Below are 20,990 nucleotides of genomic sequence, written 5' to 3' on the forward strand. Positions count from 1 at the left end.
CACACTTTTAGGCTAGGTTTTATGAGTATAAACTCATAACTAGATGATGAAAAGCAAGTAAAACTACTTTGTAATTATTGGCAAGGATCAGTGGGTTGTGTAATCTTGGTCTGGAGTAATTTTACCAACTTTTCAGTAAGACAATATTTGCGCTGATGTAACTACTGTTAATTTCTGGAGAAGGATTTCCCATAGTCATTCCATTAGTCCAATATTATTTGAAATACTTTCTCTTCTTTGCATTTTTCCTTTCTTTCTGTCAATTCTTATGTTGCTGTCACTTTTGACCTTGTAGTTTTCTAATCACATAATCTTTTTTTCTTTTTTTGGAGACAAAGTCTAGCTCTATAGCCCAGGTTGGAAGGCAGTGGAATGACGCTGGCTCACTGTAACCTCTGCCTCCCAGGTCCCAGTTCAAATAATTCTCTTGCCTCAGCCTCTGGAGTTACTGGGATTACAAGCCCGTGCCAGCATGCCAGGCTAATTTTTGTATTTTTCAGTATAGATGGGATTTCACCAGGTGGGCCAGACTGGCCTTGAACTCCTGACCTCCTTATCTGCCTACCTCAGCTTCCCAAAGTTCTAAGATTACAGGCATGAGCCACCATGTACGGCCCCAGAATCATTTAATACCTCCTCCTTTCTCTCTGTTTGAGCCATTAGTGTGCCTACAGGCTCACTAGCACATTCAGGGACTTGGACTGAAAATCCTGGTTCTTAATATTTCTGCTTTAGAATTTCTGCACAGAATTAGAATGATCTAATCTTCTAGTATTATTAGAGGTACCATAATGTCTAATCTATTATTACAGTTGTGTTTCATTATATATTTTATTATTTGGATTAATCTGACTGTAGAAAATAAGCAACTTGTCTTTGGTTTATTTTGAAAAACTCCACATTTTGTGTGAACATATTTCTTCCAAAAAGGTATCAAAGTAATTTAATACTTTATTACAAAATAAACTATTAATTTAATACTTTATAATTTATTACTTTATTAATATAATAATATTTATTCTAGGAATATTGTGCTGAAAGCTAAAATTACAATAAAATAGAAAGTAAAAGAAGTACTTTAAGCCAGCTTCTCTTTTACCTAGGTGTCAAAAGATTCTTCTATTGGACATAGATTTAAAAAGTAATAGGATTAGTTAGCCTGGGAATAAAGAATAAATTAAAAAAGATAAAACCATGGCTTTGAGTTTAGAGCACTGAGAGTAGTAATTCTGTAGCAAACCATGAGGAAAAGTAAAAAAAAAAAATATGCTTTTTTTTCTGAAATGTTACAGAGAAGCTAAATGGTAAATAATTTTTTTAATATAATATATCATCCAAAGGAAACTACTTTAGAAACAAACAAAAAAGAAGAGCTAAGGTTATACATTTGAATGTCATCTGAATAAAGTTGGTTCAGCTTACAAATTACAATTTTAAATAAGGCATAGCATAAGAAAAATTTCTAGATTAAATTTACATTTTATGTTTTTTTTTTCTTCTATGTTGTAGATTGGAAGCTTTTAGAGTACCTCATCCACTTGGAAATAGCAAGAAAATGCATAGAGACTAATACTGTGAGAGCACAGAGAAGGTATATGGGAATTCACTAGAAAAGCAAAGGACACTTCAGATTTTGGACATGAGGTAGGCAGTCAGCCTGTGTGGGGGCAACTGGCTGAGAAAAGTAGAAGCCCAGTCTGTGAGAGAAGCAGAGTCCCCCTGAACTACCCTTCTCTTCCCATGCAGAGAACTCGGTACAGCAGCACTGTCACTGATCCACACACTGACAAATTTTCAGGTACTTGGAGCACCTATTCTTTTAGATTAGGAGTTTAGGCCCCTTCTTTGCAGTGAAGAGAACTTGATGCAGTGGGAATTTTCATGCTACAAGCCTGGGCCCATCTTCTGGCTTTTTGTACACCTGCCATCCTGGATTAGGAGCTTGAGTTGCCTTTCCCTTCCAATGCAAAGACCTTGTTGCAGCAGTACTTTATCCGCTCCTTGCCTGGGCAGGGTTTTTCCAGGCCTATGGCACATTTGCTCCCCTGGGTTTGGAGCTTAAGCTGCCCCTCCCCTTCCATGCAGAGACGTTGGTGAAGCAGTGCTCTTTCTACTCCACACTTAGAGATATCTTCAGGCATTTGAAGCAAATACATTTCTAGGCTGGGAGTCTAAGTCACCCCTTTCTTTCTAAGCAGAGAACTTGAAGGAGTAAGAGGTTTCTCTACTCCATTCCTGGGCACAATTCTGGGTGCTGAATGGCTGCCCGCAGACTCCTCACTGGAGCTTGTAATTGCATCTGCCTTTGAGATACCTGTGCGTGGACCTGCCTGCTGCAGCTTCAGGCAGCTTTGTCCCCCAGTTTGGGGCTGAGCACAAAGATCAGGTCATGGGGCATAGCACAGACCACCCCACTGCCTAAGGAAACTGAGCTTCTAATGGTTAACAAAGATCATTCATATACCTATCTATTTCAGCCACTGTTGGCTCTTACCTGTAAACAACAACTATTTGTCTAGAGATGGAACTGCACGACCTAATAGAAAATCTGCTGACAAGAGTGCTCAGCCCTGAGGAACAAAATAAACTTGCGGAGACCTCTGCCATCACAGCCCCATAGGTGGCAGCAAGTCTGCTCACACTCCCAGTACATCACTACTTCAACCAGGATTTGAGAAAGCCATCACACAAGGTTATCTGTACAGGGAACTTATACTGAGTCTTTGCCATTGAGAGCACACAGAACCAAAGCCAAAGAACCCTACACAACATACATTATAATCATATCCCCAAGGATGTGACTCATTAAAAAAATAAATTCAAAAATAAGAGACAGTCTTTCCAGATGAGAAAAACAACGGAGAAACAATTCTGGAACCATGAAAACAAACAAAGAGTGTTGCAACCCCTCAAAGGATTACACTAACTTTCCAGCAATGGATCCTATCCAAAATCAAATTTTTGAAATACCAAATAAAGAATTCAAAATATTGATTTTAAAGAAACTCAGCGAGATCCAAGAGAAAGTTAAAACTAGCACAAAGAAATCAGAAAACCTGACTCAGGGTCTGAAAAAATCCACTGAAAGAACAGCTTTTCTAAAAAAATAAACGTAACTTTTAGAAGAAAAAAATACTGAAGAAATTGCAAAATACAGTTGAAAGCCTGAATGGTAGAGTAGATCAAGAAGAAGAAAGAATTTTAGAGCTTGAAGATAGGTCTTTTGAATTAAACCAGTCAGACAAAAATAAAGAAGAATATTAACATATAAACACTGCACTGAAGAAATATGGGATTATGTAAAATGTCCAACCTTAAGAATATTAAAATACAAACACTGCATTCAAGAAATACAGGATTCTTATGAGTCATAGGTATTCCTGAGGGAGAAGAAGAGTGAAAAGGTTGGACAATCTATTTGAGGGAATGATTGAGGAAAACTAACCTAGTCTTGCTAAAGATTTAAATATCTGGATACAAGAGGCTCAGAGAACTCCAGGAAGGTAAATTACAAGATGGATTTCACCAAGACATATAGTTATCAGATAATCTAAAGTCAACATGCAGGAAGAAAATAGTAAAGGCAGCAAGAGAAAAGTGTCTAATCCTCTCTAAAAGCATCTCATCAGATGAACAGTGGACTTCTCCATTGATACCACAGAATACAGAGGATCATGGAAAACTGCTAGAACAGCCGCATACTCATAAATTTAAAAACCTAGAGAAAATGGATAAATTCCTGGAAACATACAACCCTATGAACCAGAAGAGACTTTAGCCCTATGTTCAGTCATCTAAAAAAAAAAAAAAACCTATCAGCTATCAGTCATACATTTTGTATACTGCTAAACAAGGCTTAATAAATGAAGGAGAAATAGTCTTTTTCAGACAAACAAATGCTATAGAAATTCATTGCTAATAGACTGGTCCTACAAAAAATCCTCAAAGGAGTTCAAACATGGAGACAAAAGGGTGTGACTTGCCATCAGAAAAACACACAGAAGTGTATAATTCACAGGTTTTTTAAAACAAATATACAATTGAGACTGTCAAGCAACTAGGTAACAATTAACACTATGACAGGAACAAACTCACATATCAATATTAATCTTGAACATAAATGTACCAAGTATTCACTTAAAAGATAGAGATTGGTGGAAGGAAAACAACAACAAACCCAAATAACAAAAACAGGGTTCAACCAAATGCTGCTTTGAAGAAACATACTTAGCTGATAAAGACATTTTCAGACTCAAGGTAAAGGAGTGGAAAAAGATTCCCATGCCAATGGAAACCAAAAGAGAACGGGAATAACTCTACTTACGTCAGATACAACAGGCTTTATATCAAAAACAGTTAAAAAAAAAAAAAAGACAAAGAAGGTCATCAAATAATGGTATAGGGTTTAATTCAACAAAAAGTCTAACAATTCTAAATATATATACACCCATTACCAGAGCACCCATAAAACAAATACTACTAGACATAAGAAAAGAGACAGACATCAATACAATACTAATGAGGTAATACCACTAACAGCACTAGATAGATCACTGAAATAAAACAAACAAAGAGACACTGAACTTAAACTGGACTCCATGCCAATGAACCTAGCAGATATCTACAGAACATGCTACCCAACAATCACAGAATATACATTCTCCTCATCAGTGCATAAAACATTCTCCAAGAGAGACCATATTTTAGGCCACCAAACAAATCTCAATGACTTTGTAAAAATTAAAATTATAGCAAATATCTTTTTGAATCTCAGTGGAATAAAACTATAAATCAATTCCACGAGGAACTCTGAAAACTATACATGGGGAAATTAAACAATCTGTCACTGAGTGATCTTTGAATACATGCATATTTCTTGAAAAAATGAAAATGGAAACACAACATACCAAGACTTCTGGAGTACAGCAAAAGCACTGCTAAAAGGGTATTTTCATTGTGTTAAATGCCTACATCAAAAAGATAGAAAGTTCAAAAATTAACAACATATCATCACACCTCTCTAAATGAAACCACTATACATGACTATACATTCTTAACCTAGAAAATCAAAGGAAATGAATAATTTCCTGAAAACATACAACTTTCCAATTTTGAACCAGGAAGAAACAGAAATCTTAACCAGACCAATAAAGAGTGGTGAAATAGAATCAATAATTTGAAAATCTCCCTGAAAACCCAGGCCCAGTCAGATTCACAGCTGAATGCCTCCAGACATACGAAGAGAATTTGGACTGATCCTACTGAAACTGTACCAAAAAGCTGAGTAGGAGGGAATTCCTCCTAACTCATTATATGAAGCTAGTGTCACCCTGATACTGTTGCTAGACAAGTACACAACAACAACAAAAAAAGAAAACTACAAACCAATATCCCTAATGACTATAGATACAAAAATCTTCAACAAAATACTGTCAAACCAAATTCAATAGCACACTTAAAAAATGCATCACAATCAAGTGGGTTTTATTTCAGTTATGGAAAGATGGCTCCACACATGCAAATCAATAAATGTGACTCACTACATAAACATTTGATGAAAAGCATCTGATAAAATTCAGCATCCCTTCATGATTAAAAAAAAAAAAAAACCCTCAACAACTAAGCTTGTTGAGGAAGGAAGATATCTCAAAACTATACAAGTCATATATGGTAAACCTATAGCCAATGCCATACTGAATGGGGAAAAGTTGAAAGCATTCCCCCTAAGATACTGGAGCAAGACAAGGATTCCCACTTTCGCCACTACTAGCCAGCATAATAATGCAAGTCCTCACCAGGTCAATCAGGCAAAAGAAAGGAATAAAAAGTATCCAAACTGGAAACCAGTAAGTCAAATTAGCTGTTTGCTGATAGTAGATCTTAGACCTAAAAAACCCTAAAGAGTCTGCCAGAAGACTCCCAGGTTTGATAAATGACATCAATAAAGTTTCAGGGTAGAAAATCAACATACAAAACTTAGCAGCATTTCTATATACCAATAACAAACCAGTTGGAAACCAAATAAAGAACTCAGTGCCATTCGTAATACCTATGAAAAACATTCTATGAATACATTTAACGAAGGAGGTAAGAGATCTCAACAAGAAAAAGTACAAACACTGATGAAAGACATTATAGGTGACAAAAGCAAATCAAAAAACACCTCATGCTCATGGATTGGAAGAAACCTCAAAGCAATCGATAGATTCAATGTCATTCCTATCAAAATACCATTATTGATTTTCACGGAATTGAAAGTCCTGAAATTCTTATGGAACCGAAACAGAGCCTAAAAGGCAAAAGCTATTCTAAACAAAAAGAAGAAAGCTTGAGAACACACACACACACACACACACACACACACACACACACACACACACATTCTCTCACAGAATACTATTCAGCCAGAAAAATTAAGAAATCATGTCTTTTGCAGCAGCATGGATAGAAAGGAAGGGCATTTTCTTAAGCAACATAACTCATAAACAGAATGTCAAATGCCACATGTTCACCCTGGTAAGGGGGAGCTAAATAATGTGCACACAGGGGTATAGAGACGCTGGGAACTCACAAAGATGGGAGGGTGAGGGAGCATGAGGAATGATAAATTGCCTAATGGGTAAAATATACACTATTCAGATGATTGTTACATTAAAGGCCCAGACTTCACTACTGTATAATATGTCTATGTAATAAAACTGCACTTGTAACCGTTACACCTATAAAAATTTTAAAAATAAATTTATAGTTCACATATATAATGTATTTTGTGAATCGGTAAGTTAATTAAAATTTTATAAAAGAACATTCAACCCCATATCAAAGTAATCACTTACATTGAGACTTGTTCTATTTGAAATTCTCTTAGCAAATCATTAACAAATTATTAAATATTTTTTTTACCCCCAACAGATAAAAGAATGTATTCTATCATAACAGATGTGTACACTGACCCCAAACCTCTTTAGGTATTCAACACTTCATATTTGTTATTTTATATGAAAATTTTGTTTCACAATTTGTTTTTTTTAAATAATTTATTTATTTTACTTTTGTGCATACTATATCTGGCATGAAGGTTGCTTCATATAGATCTTTTGAATCTTTCTGGATTTTGGATTTTCTTCATGGCAACATTTAAAGACTGTAGCACTACCAAAACTGAACCCCAAGCCATTAAGACATTAACTTTCCATTTAACATAAGTGTATAAGAATCTACTCTTTTTCAGTCTGAGACTTTTATTTGAATAAACATCTTGCTCATCTTGCTTTTTAGTCATTAGATGCACATAAAATATGAATGGGATTTGGACCATGGTAGAATTCAAGCCAGAATGCCTTATAGCCTGGTTTCAGATACCATAGATTAAAGATAATCTCCTCAAATTTAAGGTGTGCTGATTTATTAAGGAAATTTATAACATTTTTATAATCACCTCTATAAGTTTTAAATAATCTTTCATATTTTTAAGAACAAGGACAATGATATGTCTCCAACTTGTCTTTTAGTTGAAAACAGAGCCTTATTAAAATTGGAGCATTATGCATGTAAAACCACTGCAAACTGAGTGTCCTTTTACTCATCACAGAATATATCTTGGATTAAGTTTACAATAAAATATTCTTACATGAATTTTGGTCTTGTTATGAATCATTTGTAAGTGCAGAAATAAAGTCCTGAAAATTTTCTCATGAAACAGATAATTTTAAGATAACAAGAACAAATCAAAGGCAACAAATTTTCTGATTTAAAAATACAAAGCAGCAACAAGTGTGTTTTGTTGTTGTTGTTTTGTTGTTACTGTTGTTTCTGAGATGGAGTCTCACTCTGTCGCCCAGGCAGGAGTGCAGTGGCGTGATCTCAGCTCACCTCAACCTTCGCATCCCAGGTTCAAGCAATTATCCTGCCTCAGCCTCCCAAGTAGCTGGGACTACAGGCACACACCACGTTGCCCAGGCGGGTGGCAAACTCCTGATCTCAGGCAATCTGCCTGCCTCAGCCTCCCAAAGTGCTAGGAGTACTAGCGTGAGCCACCACACCCAGCCTACAAGTGCTTTTTTTTTTAAAAAAAAAAAAAAAAAAAAAAAAAAAAAAAAGATGTGATACTCCCTGATGAATTTTCCAGGGAGAAAGGAAATTTTAATAGAGTCTCTTTGGCCTTAAGCTCATTTAGTTTCCTTTTTTGAGACTTGGTAGATGGATCTTCTCATATACATACAGACTCCAAACTAATATATGATTTATAAAATAGAAAATTCCTAGGGTGACATTGAAGGTGCTCTATTACCTGTCTTCAATCTACATTTCCATTCTTATCTCTTCTTATTCACATTTCAAACACAACTGAAAGTCTATTTTTGTAAGGAAGGCATATTCTGTTATGACCTCATGTTTTTTGCCTGTAAAAACATGCTTCCTTATCATCTCCCCATAGATAAGTCCTTCTCCAACCTGAAAAGTTAACCCTGTTGATTTCTTCCTATCTCAGGAAAATTGATACATTTTCTTTACTGCTTCCACATGTCTCGTTCAGATTTCTATTACAAGTCTCACTGCGCTGCCTTGGAATTATCTCTTCTTATATATTTCTTTAGCAAAAGATTAAATATTTTGTGGCAAAAGACTCATACATTTTTTTTTTATTTACAGCATACTAAGATTGGCACATTAAATATGCATGTATGTCTTGACCACATGCGTGAAGAGTAGAATACAAGTTTTGGTAGAAAAATTATGCTATGATGTCTTAGTTTGTGTTATTTAAAATGTAAGCATCCCCCGACCAATGATTTTATCCCAATATCCTAACTAAGAGGAAATGTATATCATACCACTCTATCAATCAGTAAATAAGTGAGTTTATATCTTCTCACTCCACCTGTTCTGATCCTTCTTTTACTGCATAGCTACATCTACAAAAGATTAATTTCTTAATAGGTCAAATACAGGCATGTCTCATATAGTACACACAAGTTATTTGCTGAGTATCAATCTCGTGCTTTGTTGTTTGATCCAATAGTTCATTGACAGGGATCTTGGGAAAAACCCCTCTGGAAGCCTGGGCATTCTTGCATTTACCTCACTAGCCACTATACCCTCCTCTAAATAAGTCAAAACGTCTGTGTCTTCGATTAAAAGCAGACTAATACAACTTGATTACAATGCAGGGGCAAATGACAATACCAAAATATAAAAGGATGACTAGATTTTGTCAATAAAATTGAAAAATATTATTATTGGGGTACTACTGCTTGGACAGCCTGGAACTTGGGTGTTTGGTTTCTTTTGAATAGAGCTGTGACTAGACTCAACTCCACAAAGGAGAGAGTCTATGACAATCTTCTCTTAGTGGCAACTTGAGGAAATAGAACTTGCACCGAGTCCATGCTACAATACTGTGTCTACAGAAACCTACAGTGGAATTACTTTTCTCCCTCTAATTTAAGGACACAAACCCAGTTTTATCATTCCTTCCAGTACAGTGTGGGCATTATCCTTACTGGAGTGAGAAAACGTCAGTACGCACCAAACATCTCTTTTGACAAGAGATTTCTTTTCTTTCATCCACGTCCAGCTAGGAGAATAATGGGAGATGGGGCTAAAGTCTATTTTTGTTTTATTAAATAAGGAGTCTGCCCTTTGGACAAAGAGTAATCAGTTTGGATGAGGAGAAAAGATAAAACTTTATTACCAATGATGGTAGAAAATTTGTCTTAAGTTGTAATGAGACATGTAGCTATCAAGAGATATAGGATCTGGGGCTAGGTGATACTTGTTTCAGACAAGACATTCCTTTGGACTCATCACTGATTATCGTACAGTGAAATCAGCTCATAGATTTAGTGACATGATACGATACTTACTATTTCTTTTAGTCTATTTTTACGAAGTCTAATTAATAACATTTTTAGGCATTTGTAAATATAATTTTACTTAAATAATTTTACTTGAAAGTGATTCTGTAGTAAATTCACTTACCATTCTAATGAAAATAATGTGTCTATATGAAACAGCCTGCATAAGCAAAATCATCCTATTTTTAGGTAAATATAATAATTTAATTACACATGCTTTTATTTCAACATGTAATCAGTTGTATTGTAAGGGTAGAATTAAGACTGAAAGGTTAAAAACGAACTATAAGTTTTACATATATTTCACAAAGATAAAAATATATTGAAAATCAAAATAAAGGAGGATTTAATCATCTAATAATCCAGAAATGATGGCATAAATTCACTTTTTCTGAATTATTTTTAATAAGAACAAACAAGATAAAATATTAACAATTAGCAAAGAGTAAAACCTTCAAAAGTAATTTTGAAAATAAAATCAGTTCATATTATAAAATGAATAGCTTCTAAGAAGACAACATATTACTACTATGGATAATACCTATATGTATTAATGCTATAAAATGGTCAAAAATATCTCAATATTAAAATATTTTGTACAATACTTAAGGCAAAAAGAAGTTTTCAGCACAGAAATGCACTGTACATTTTGCTGGAGTTTCCTCTGCTATACTAATCCTACATTTGTGTACTGTCATTAAAGGTACCCACTATGTGTTTTTAAAATCCATTTTACACTTGTTGGAATGGTAATGAGAACACACTTTCTGAACAAGAATAGTTTGGTACAGGCCACAGACCTTTCTGTCTTCTCATCCCTAATGGTTCTACAACTTTTTTTTTTAACTTTCCCCCATCAGCATCTGTACTTTCCCACTCTCCTTGACAACTTCTGCATGCCATAACGCTTCTCTTCTCTTTGGCACTCCAGGCTGGTGAGGCTTTTTAGATATTATCTTGTGTACAGCATAACCAACTATCCAGGTTTGACTAAGGTGTTCCTGGTTTTAGCTCTGTAAGTTCTGTGTCCCAGAAACCCCTCAGTCCTAGGCACTCAAAGAGAGTTGGCCATCCTGCTGATACTCTCTACATTACAGCTTCTGATGTAAAGCTGACATTGAGTAGAAATGGCATCAAGGTAGCTTAAGCAGAGAGAGAGAGAGTGAGTCTGAGGAAGTCTGTTCTTTAGGTTGCTATGAGAAATGACGTGAGTCAAGATATTTCCTTTTTTTTTTTGAGACAGAGTCTCGCTCCATCACCAGGCACCAGACTGGAGTGCAGGGTCGTGATCGCGGCTCACTGTAACCTCCACCTCCTGGGTGCAAGCAATTCTCCTGCCTCAGCCTCCCGAGTAGCTGGGACCACAGGTGCGTGCCACCACACCCCGCTATTTTTTGTATTTTTAGTAGAGGCAGGGTTTTACCTTGTTGGCCAGGATGGTCTTGATCTCTTGACCTCGTGATCAGCCCGCCTTGGCCTCCCAAAGTGCTGCGATTACAGGCATGAGCCACCACACACGGCCTGAGCCAAGATATTTCTTATGGCCTTGGCAAAGAAAGCTGAGATCTGAGGGCCAGTGTGCCCTACCAGAGGCTTTGGATTCACCAAGGAGCCCTACAAGCAGAAGCTGTTGTGCAGAACATTCTTGAATCTCAATGGATCAACAGTGTCTTTAATTGCAACTTGTCAGTTGGAGGTGATGAGTCAGTCAAGTGCAAAGTGCATTCACAAGGTCAAGAGTGAGTATTGACATTAAACCAGCCATGGATGATTCAGTGGGAACCCTGTAAAGTCAGAAGCTGACACTCGAGAGCTGGTAAGATGAGACATACTGAAAGAGGCTGATGGTACCAGTGAGAAACTGAGGACACTTCAGAACATCGCCATTGTCTTCAACTCTTTGATGTAACGTTCTAGGAGAAGGAGCAGGAATGAAGGAGGAGAAGCATGCTTTTTGATAACTTTTACTAAGAATTGCTTTAAATGGCAAAGAAGTGGCTGAATATTTTTCTGTCACATTTTTCTACTATCAGTGGATTTGGGAGTTTCCTGACTCTACCTGAATTCAGTTAGAACTATCTGCACAAGTGGGTTGAGACCTTACAACTTAAAGCCATGGCAGTTTTCTTCAGGAAATTAGAAACTCAAGGCTCAGAAGAGATTTACTTGGGGCAGTGAGGGATAAAGAGACACTTACTTTCTCAATCAAGTGTAGAGAATCAGACTGTTTGAAGACCAACCCTGAATCCTGATTATCACTTAGAATTTACTTGTAACTTATCCTGCCCTGAAAAACTGAGTCAGTTTCTCTATATTTGATGCTTTATCTGTAAACAAGAAATAATAATATCTATGTCCTTAGAAGCTTTTTGTGAAGATTACCAGAGACAATGTATATTTGAAGTATAAATTAAGTACTCAGCAAAAATGCTGTAAATGTTGTTATGATTAGCATTACTTTAAATTCTTCAAGGGCTAATGAACAAATAGAAAAGGTAAGCACAGATATAACATAATATATATATATATGTGTGTGTGTATACAATTTCAATTTTTCCCATGTATATGATTTATGGATAACATTAATATGAACATGTAAAAATTGCCTTTTGGGGGTGGATGTGAAAAGGAAAAATGTCAGTTGAGGGTATGAAGTTTCAGTTCGATAGGAGGAAAGATTTTTGGTGATCTGCACAGCAAAGTGAATATATTTAATAATAATGAATGACTGATAGTAGCATATATTTCAAAATTGTTAAGAGTGGATTTTAAATGTTCTCACCACAAAGAAATGATAAGTATGTGAGGTGTTATTCATGTTAATTAGCCAATTTGATTATTCCACAATTTATTCACATATTGTACTCCACAGACATATAAATTAGCCAATTAAAAATTAAAATATAATTTTAAAAATGCCTTTGTAATGGTTGTCATGATTGCTGAAAAAAAAATTAATGAACAATTTCATTTAACAAGTTGCAGAAGGCAAAAGCTAACTACTATGTTTTTCTGCACTATTCACTGATTAGGGACTCTCTTCACTGATTATGTGCACAGCCATCTGCTAGAGTATGATCTTAAATCATGGAGCCCCTGAAAACCCGACTTGGAGCAGGTATCAGTTGCTTGTTATGTTTCTCTGAAGAGCAACATGACAGTGATGTAATAGGAAATTGGGCCTCATTCCTCTACCTCGGTCAAGAGTAGGAAATGATTAATTTCTGCAAAAGATTCATCCTTCATTTTTTTGTTGTATGTCTTGCTTTCTCCACACAGAGAAGAGCACATATATGCAGTTGGTTCCAAAAGTATTTACGATGCATTTTCATGTTTGAGAATGTAAACACACACAAACTCAATAGTCACTCTCACAACCATGGTGCTCACCCCTCATAGATAGAAAAGTGTTTAAAATTTATTTGGTATTTGGGACTTTTTTTGAAATAGTGATTATATTGTTTATATACCATTATGTTATTGTCTTAACAGAAAACAAGCTTTTATACTGTACTGATTTTAGCAAATATATCTCTAGTTTACTTTAGGTTTGATTGCTCTAGTTTTGAAAGGGAATTCATTTTATAAAATAATCTGTGGAATGGCAAGTTAGAAGTACATTCCCTGTGCAAGAATATTAATAAAGTTATTGAAAGTAACTTGCTATAAAACCAAACTTTCTGAATGGAAATTATGAATACAATATAACACGGTACTGGATTGCTTGCTATGGTAATTCTTTAACAAACCTTCAGTGCTTCTTTTATTTTGAAAAAAAAATACATATTTGATCAAATGTTAAATAGTACCACAGGAATAAATGTGAAAACAATAAACTTAAATTTTAAGAAACTATCTTTATGGGTATATCAGTCTGTTTTCACTGTGCTATAAAAGAACTATGTGAGACTGGGTAATTTATGAAGAAAAGAAGATTAATTCACTCATTGTTCCACAGCCTTGAAAGGAAGCATGACTGGGAGGACAGAAGAAACTTAGAATCATGGCAAAAGGCAAAAGGGAAGCAAGCACCTTCTTCACATGGTGGCAGGAGAGAGAGACAGAGCAAGGGGAGATGAGCCACACACTTTCAAATCATCAGACCTCATGAGAACTCACTTATTATCATAAAACAGCCCTCATGATCCAATCACCTCTCACCAGGCCTTTTCCCCAACACTAAAAATCACAATTGGAGATGAGATTTTGGTGGGGACACAGAGCCAAACCATATTATTCCAACTCTGGCCTCTCCCAAATCTCATGTTCTCACATTTCAAAACACAATCAAGCCATCCCAACAGTGCGCTAAAGTCTTAACTTTTTCCAGCATTACTCAAAAGTCCAAATCTAAAGTCTCATCTAAGACAAGATAAGTCCCTTCCACCTATCAGCCTGTAAAATAAAAGGCAAATTAGTTACTTCCAAGATGCAATGAGGGTACAGGCATTGGGTAAATGCTCCCAATATGAAAAGGAGAAACTGGCCAAAAGAAAGGAGCTACAGGCTCATGTAAGCCCAAAACCCAGCTGAGAAGTCATTATATTGTAAAGCTCCAAAATAATGTCCAACTCTATGTCTCACATCCAGGGCACACTGATGCAAGAGGTAGTCTCCCAAGGCCTTGAGAAGCTCCTCCCCTGTGGCTCTGCAGGGCACATCCCCCCATGACCACTTTGATGGTCCGGCACTGAGTGCCTGAGGCTTTTCTAGCCTCACAGTGCAAGCTGTTGGTGGATCTACGATTCTGGGGTCCAGCGGATGGTGGCCCTGTTCTCACAGCTCCACTAGGCAATGCCTCAGTGGGGACACTGTGTGGAGGATCCAACAACACATTTCCCCTTTGCACTGTTCTGCCCCTCCCCTTCCCTCACCACACCCTCTCCTCTCGTCTCCTCTCCCCTCCCCTCCCCTCCCCTTTCCTCCCCTCCCCTCTCCTCCCCTCTCTTTCCCTCTCCTCTCCCTTCCCTCTCCCTCCCCTCTCCTCTCCTTTCTCTCCCTCTTTCTTTCTGTCTCCTTCTTTTCATAAAAATACATCCAACAAACTGTTCACTGGGCCCTTCCACTGAGAAACAAATATGAGATTTCACAGAAAAACATAAATCAACTGTATTCATTATTTTTTAAGTCATAGAAAATAATGAATACATTTGATTTATGATGGAGTCTACTCTGTCACCAGGTGCTGGAGTGCAGTGGTGCTATCTTGGCTCATTGCAATAGCCACTTCCCAGGTTCAAGCGATTCTCCTACCTCAGCCTTCTGAGGAGCTGGGACTACAGGTGTCCACCACCACGCCCAGGTAATTTTTGTATTTTTAGTGGAGGCAGGGTTTCACCATATTGGTCAGGATGGTCTTGATCTCTTGACCAAAGTGCTGGGATTACAGGTGTGAGATACCGAGCCTAGCCCATGTCTAACATATTTTTAAGATTTAATCCTTTGAACAGAATCTGAGTATTTTATTATTTGTGACAATAATTTGTTACTTCTCACTTTAAAGGATGCCGAGGAGAGCAAAAGAATAAGAATAACTTGTTGATACAGAAAAAGCATAGGTTGAGTAAAGTATAAAAAAAAAAAAAAGGAAAAAACTGAAAAGAAGCCAATTATTTTAAGTCTACAGATTATTCAAAGCTCTGAACACAAATAAAACAATTTGAAATTTTATATGTGATGATATCACTGGGGTTGTCATCACTTTATATTCACATGAACTGTACTATTTTTTTATTCTACAATCAAATAAGGCTAATCATATTTTTTCCTTTTACACAAACTTTTATAATTTTATTTTTAATTGACATGTACTAATTTTACATATTTATTGAATACACAGTTATGTTTTGGTGCATATAATATATAGCTATCAGATCAGGGTAATTAGCATATTCATCAACCCATGCATTTATTACCTCTTTGTATTGGGATTTTTTTAATATCCTCCTTCTAGTTAGTTGAAACTATGTAAGAAAACACTGCTAATTATACTCATCCTACAGTGCTATAGAATACTAAAACTTATTTCTCTTTTCTAGCTGTAATTTTGTATTTTTTACCAACTCTCTTCCCACCTTCCCTTTCCCTAAGTCCTTTCCAGCCTCTAGTATTATTCATTCTATGTTTTTACTTTTATGAGATCCAACTTTTTTTTTTTTAGCATCCACATATGAATGAGAACATGAGATATGTAACTTTCTATTTCTGGCTTATTACACGTAATATAATGTCCTCCAGTTCTTTCCATATTGACACAAATAACAAAATTTCATTTTTTTTATGGCTAAATAATATTTTATTGTTTATATATACCACATTTCCTTTCCTCATTCATGTGTTGTTGGACACCTAGGCTGATTTCATATCTTGTATGTTGTAGACAGTGCTGCAATAAAGATGGGGTACAGACAATCTCTTTGATATACTGACTTTTTCCTTTTGGTAAATGCCCAGTAGTGGGATTGCTGAATCATATGTTAGTTCTACTTGTATTTTTCTGAGGAACCTCCATATTTTTCTCCACAGTGACTACACTAGTTTACACTCCTGCCAACGGTGTGCGAGCTCTTTGTGTTTTTGCATCCTTTCCATCATTTGCTATGTTTTGTGTTTTGATAGTAGCCACCCTAACTGGGGTAAGATAATACTTTATTGTGATTTTGATTTGCATTTCCTGTATGATAAATTATATTATTTGATGAATAAGGTATCAATTGAATCATTCTAATATTCTCATTATTAACGTGAAATTAAATAAGCACAGGAGAATGAATAACAAAATATCAATATATTAAACTATTCTGTTTGATTAATGTATTTCAATATGAATATTTCAGAATAATCATAGAGTAGGGATATCATTTAAAATTATTTTGCTGTAAATTCACATTAAAATTCTGCAGTCTTTCTTAAAAATAAAATAGAATTTTAGACATTTCCTTTTTTGAAATATAACATATAAAAACCATGATGATAAAATGATTTTTAGTATTGCCTTCATGTACATATTTAGCAAGAGGAATACTCATACAAGATGGGCAGGGGTGATGAAGTTAAATCCTATTTTTTGAGAAATTTAAAAATGGTTGAATCAGAGTCTGATGGTATGTTTTGTCCTTCTGAAAAGTCTGTTACTTTTCTGGTCTTTAAATACAATTATTTGCAAGGAATTCTTTATATAGGGGTCACCCTGTAAAAGGGTGAACCATTTCCCTTAAATGTGTCCCTGATTATACCAGAAAGTTTTATTATAACTTCAGGGTAGCTCTCTGATACGTTGATAAAGATATATGTAAATGAATTTGCAACCATATATGAGTCCTTTGGTGATAAAGGTTCAGAAGTAATACTTTCTTAAGACATGCTTTGGAATTTGAGGAAAATCAGTTTTCTATGAACCATTCCAATGAGCAAAGCCTTGACTGCTAGACCATCCTCATCCCAAAAAGGCATGCTGTTTATAATCATGTCTTCTACTCTGACATTATTCATGTCTGTGAAGGCAGCAGGAGATTATGAGACACTCGTAGTGCAATGGCAAGGAAGAGCATACATATATACATTGATGATGGTGGCAGGAAAAGTGGTGCCAATTGCGTATGAATGGAGCTAGATCCTGTTGCTTCCTTGAGTCACCTAGTGGCTTGTTTACTGCACTCCAGCCCAATGCCACGTAGTCACTTTTATATTAAGACAAAATAGACCTAATTCTGCAGGTAGAAAATAAGAACCTATATTACTTTCTTCTCACACTTAAATGAAAACTACATGGTACACTGGGACAGCAACTCAACCAGGTGCGCTTCACTACATTATTACAGGGCTAAATCACTTCTTTTTAGGTTTGTAGATGTTTTGCAGACACCAGATGAACCATGTGTTCTTATGTAAATGACTATTTAGTATTATTTTTACTCTAAAGAATGCCTAACTCTGCTGTCCTAGCTCAAAAGCAGCCACAGAACCACAGAAATGAATGAGCATAGCTGTATTCGAATACAACTTTAGTTACAGATATTGAAGTTTACATTTTATATAATTTTTATATTATTAAATGTGATTTTTATTTGTTTTAAAATTTTAAATCATGTAATAACTATTGTTAGCTCATGGGCAGTACAACATGGATGTCCAGATGAATTTGACCAACATAGTTCCCACCTGTGTTGTAGCCAATTTAGTGACTGCAGACACACGTGGTAAATAAGTAACCAGTTGACTTAAACAGAGTTTCATAAATGCTAAGATTTAAAAGGGCAGGATATGATTGGATCATCTAAAAATATATCCAGCTCAATCTTATAGAACCTCAAAATTCTTCCTGAAGGAGATGAAAAACTGAGGTAGGAAGGATGGAAAGAAGGTATCCAGCCACCTGCACATGGAAATAAAATGTCGAGCTAAAGGACCAGCACAGATAAAGGTTAAGGAGAGTAACAGCAAAGCAGGTTTAAGGAACTCAAAGTATTAAAGAAGGGCTAAAGTAATTTTGTTAAAACTATATGTACTTTTTAAATATAAGTTTCTGCCACAGATTATATATATATATATATATATATATATATATATATATATGTATACACACATATATAGACATGTGAATATATGTAAATATAAATATTCATTTCTTATGGTTGGTAGAAAATAATTTTTCTTACTTTTATCCTTATATTCCTTTAGGTTTGACAATGACTTCAATAAAAGTAGAAACTGCTTGTCTCTCAATCTTTGTTGTACTGCTTAGTACATTCTAGAAATATTTTATTAGCAAGGAGTAGGGAAGCGCATACAACCGAAGTTTGAGAGATTGTTATGGATCAGTCCCTATTAATATTTTCTCTTAACTACTTCTTAAAAGAATTATACAAGCATATTTCAGGTGGAAAGGATATGCATACACAAACAGGAATAGATATAGTTTGTAAAGATATTAAAAGTTTTTGTTTTAAAGAAATTATATCAGTTGGGCATGGTGGCTCACGCCTGTAATCTCAGAACTCTGGGAGGCCTGTGCAGGCAGATCACGAGGTCAGGAGATCGAGACCATACTGGCTAACATGGTGAAACCCTGTCTCTACCAAAAGTACAAAAAATTAGCCAGATGTGGTGGCATGTGCCTGTAGTCCCAGCTACTTAGGAAGCTGACACAGGAGGATGGCTTGAACCCAGGAGGCGGAAGTTGCAGTGACCTGAGATTGTGCCACTGCACTCTAGCACTCCAGCCTGGGTGACAAAGTGAGACTCCATCTCAAAAAAAAAAAAAAAAAAAAGAAAAAAAATTATATCAAATGCTATTGTTTTTTGCCCATTGATAAAAAGAACACGGGAAACAATATAGGTAAGTTTATTTCAACCAGTCGTGTTCAGAAAAGACAAACAAGCTATTCTCAGAGTAGTGGTTTTATCACTAATTGTTTTTAAAACAATTCCAAAAGGATTAATCCCATATGAAAAAAGGTTAACTCACCAGTGTACTTGAACAGAAATTGTGGACATTTTGACCCATAATGGTTGCCAGTGCTTCTGAGATCCATTGTTTCACAAAACTTCCTTTAAACTCTATCGCCAAAACTACATGCCGCTTTATAGTAGGTGGGTATGGGAAGACTTTGAAGGTATGCAACATCACAGTCAGGGTCAAAGTTCTCTTTAAAATGCATATTTCTAAGTGAATTATTACTATTATTATTTGAGATGGAGTCTCTCTCTGTCTCCAAGGCTGGAGTGCAGCGGCGCGATCTCAGCTCACTGCAACCTCCACCTCCCTGGTTCAAGCAATTCCCTTGCCTCAGCCTCCCGAGTAGCTGGGATTACAGACTCATGCCACTAGACCCAGCTAATTTTTTTTGTATTTTTAGTGGAGATGGGGTTTCTAACTAACTCCTAACTAACCTCAGGCAATCGGCCCTCCTTGGCAAGCCTGAGCCACCACGCCCGGCCAAATTATTTTATTAGTAGCAGTATTCATAAAGGAAGCTCAAATGAGCTTTTGTATTTACAAATAAAACCTTTAGTTTGTAAAAAGTATTTAAAAAATATTGAAGTTTGTGACATTACGGTCCATCTTTGTAGGTTACTTCCTTCTACAGCACAGCAGTTTACTTAGACTCAAGTCTGTACATTCTTAGAAACGCATAATTATGAAGAATAAATACTTCTCTGATCAAGAGGGAGATATTGCAATTCAACTAACTCCAAATTGCCAAATCCAATTGTTTTAACTGAGCCTTTGTTTGTTTGAATTTTCCTTGATATTTAACACTGATGTGCACCCTTCTGAAACTTGCTATTCCTTTGATTCCAGGGCATCTCTCATTCCATATTCTCATTCTCTTTAAAATCTCTTCGAATTCTTCACTTTCCCCCCTATACTATATATATAATTTCTCAAACTTCTGCTATATTCCTGTATATCGTATTAATTTACGTAGCTAGGTCCACTTTCTCATTCCTACTATTTATGTATGACTCTCCTCTTTCTGAATTGCCAAATATTTGCCTATTTCATGTTTTCAAAGAACTATCTTGTGTTTTTGTTGATAAAATCTACAGTTTAGTCATTACTTTATATGCTGGTGTCTCTGTATTATTTCATATTCATCTTTATTTATATTTTGCTTAGGAATGCCCTCTCTACTTATTTTAAGATGATTGTATTGTCATTTTTCTCTAGCTTACTTGCTTTAATTCATCCATTATAAACTGCTATTAAGTTTTACTGCACACATTTCACATTGCAGATTTTTCTTTGTACTACTTTGCATCACCATTTTTAATACGTAGGGCTTTATTGCAATTCATTCCTAAACAGCTTATAACTTCTGTTTTGATTTCATTTTCATCTTAGGAATTCTGTCAGCTGCTTTCATTTTAGTTTATTGTTAATTTCATTATTTTTATTGACTTATGGTCAACAAATATGGTCCAAAAGACTTCTGCCTTACAGAATTTATTATCTCGTGCTTTCATACATAGTCATTTTGCTATGAGTTAATTCATGTGTTAAAAGAAGGACCCTTTGTGTCTACTGTATGCAATGTTCTAAATGTAAGAACTATTTCATTGCATTATGCAAATATTGTATGTCCTTATTGTTTTTTTTTTTTTTTTTTTTTTTTTTTTTTTTTTTTTTTT

The 20,990-nt window shown here is 35.6% G+C and overlaps 1 protein-coding gene across 1 annotated transcript in view; it reads right to left on the reverse strand.

Annotated features, from left to right (window-relative positions):
- LOC116565901 (protein eyes shut homolog) overlaps window positions 1-20,990 on the reverse strand; it is a 774,713-nt gene that overhangs the window by 510,433 nt on the left and 243,290 nt on the right. The gene's annotated exons all lie outside the window — the stretch shown is intronic.

This window comes from Sapajus apella, unplaced genomic scaffold (assembly GCF_009761245.1).
Source record: "Sapajus apella isolate SASKATOON/1434 unplaced genomic scaffold, GSC_monkey_1.0 scaffold41, whole genome shotgun sequence".
In the NCBI taxonomy this organism is placed as follows: Eukaryota; Metazoa; Chordata; class Mammalia; order Primates; family Cebidae; genus Sapajus; species Sapajus apella.